Raw genomic sequence first — 1834 nt, 5'->3', positions numbered from 1 at the left:
GATTGTTTCGCGATGTTTGTACACGAGTCCGAATACTAGTTCCTCCCGATCACGGCACGAGGTAGCTAGCCTGCTGATTACTTTCATATGTGGATTGTGGTGGGTACGTACTCCTCAACAGGAGACTAATTATGGGCCCCGATCAACCTCTTTTTTATTATATATGGGCCCCGAGCATCATCTAAGTATACCTTCTCTCGCGACTCGTTCAAATGTTTTCTTCCTCCTGTATCGACTGATCCACCTGCCTCTCAAGCCAGACAGCTGGCCCATCTCCCTCCGACAGTGAGAAGTAAAGAACATGTGGGTTTTTCGACAAAGGGTGAATTTTATTAATTTAAAATAAAACATCAAGAAAATACAAAACATAAGAAGTACATATCTAACATCTGCATAGGTAGGATGCACACAACCAACATCAAATATGCACACAAAAACACGCCAGCAAATAATTCATATGTTGTTATTAGATCACTTAATGACCATAATGTATCGACTAGCCCTAGTTTTATCAATCATGCATCTAATTAGGTGCAAGGGCCGATTTAAAGTAACTTACATGCCTCAACTTCTTATGAATACTAGTAACATGCACCATATGTATTCCAACTCTCATGCATCAGCAACCTCACAAATTCATATGCCGATGAACAACATGATCAGTTCGGTTAATCAACTTGAAACACCTCACATAAGAACTTCCAATGGTATGCAACAAAGTGTTTCACCTTTTTATTCAACGGCAGTCATCCTCCTCCGATCCATTTCTCCTCTCCACACCACGCCCTCCATGGCCTCCTGGCACTCCAAAGCCCTCTAGGACAACCTCTCGTCCGAGCAGAAGAAGAAGATGGCCGCCATTGCTGCCGGCTAGCAGGCCTGTAGGCAGACGGAGGTTGATGACATCCCAATGGAGGACACGTCCGAGGACGAGCTGACCCCACCCTCCTCGACGGTGCATCCCGGCATCACCATCGGCGAGGCCCGTTCCCACTACATGGACATGCTGCAGGAGGAACAGGAGGCCAAGTTCCGACAGGTGTAGGTCGACGAGGACTACAACCTTGGCCTCCTAGATGAGCACTGGCCTGCGTAGGGAGCAACTCGCCGCAGGCATGGACATCGTGTCGGACATGGACGTGGTGGAGCAAGAGGCACTACTCTACTCCTACCGCTCCACCCGTGACATCCACAGTGACCGCTAGCTGTACCGCCACCATCAGGCATAATTACAGGTCGCCTTTAAGGAGACTGATGAGGCAGAGGCAGAGGCCGAGGTGTTCGGCAAGAGCGACAACAAGGAGCACATCGCCATCTCCGCCACGGCCGCGCCCCGTCGCCACGACCACGAAGTTGGCACGTCCGCGGGCGCCGCCGATAGCTAGGAAGAGTAGTGCATGGTAGGTCTCCGCAGCTCGGGGCCGAAGAAGCCACCCCTCCTTCCCTCCCGCTGATGTTAAGCTTGGCGGATTAATCATCGTCAGTTGATTCGCCGCTCATGTTGCCGTGGCGGAGGCAGAGCTGGAGAGCGTCGACGCGGAACTAGAGAAGATGAAAGCAGGAGCCGGAGCTTCAGTTCTCAGGGTTTACGGTCGAACATGGGGAACGGGCGCCGGCAATCATTTATATTATGTTGAGAGTGGAGTTTAGTTAAAATTTGTTCAAAATATAATGAATTGTGTCCAGTTTATATAAAAATGTCCGAATTATAATGAGTGTGCTCCAGTTTATATGAAAATTCGCCAGGTTTGCATGAATTTCGTCTGGTTTGTTGAAATGTGTTTTCCATTGTATGCGGGCAGCCTTGGATGGCCAGCTCGAGCATTTCGTATCC

The sequence above is a fragment of the Triticum dicoccoides genome, chromosome 1A, assembly GCF_002162155.2.
Source record: "Triticum dicoccoides isolate Atlit2015 ecotype Zavitan chromosome 1A, WEW_v2.0, whole genome shotgun sequence".
NCBI lineage: Eukaryota > Viridiplantae > Streptophyta > Magnoliopsida > Poales > Poaceae > Triticum > Triticum dicoccoides.
The sequence above is the reverse complement of the archived record's forward strand: the minus strand, read 5'-3'. Positions refer to the sequence as shown.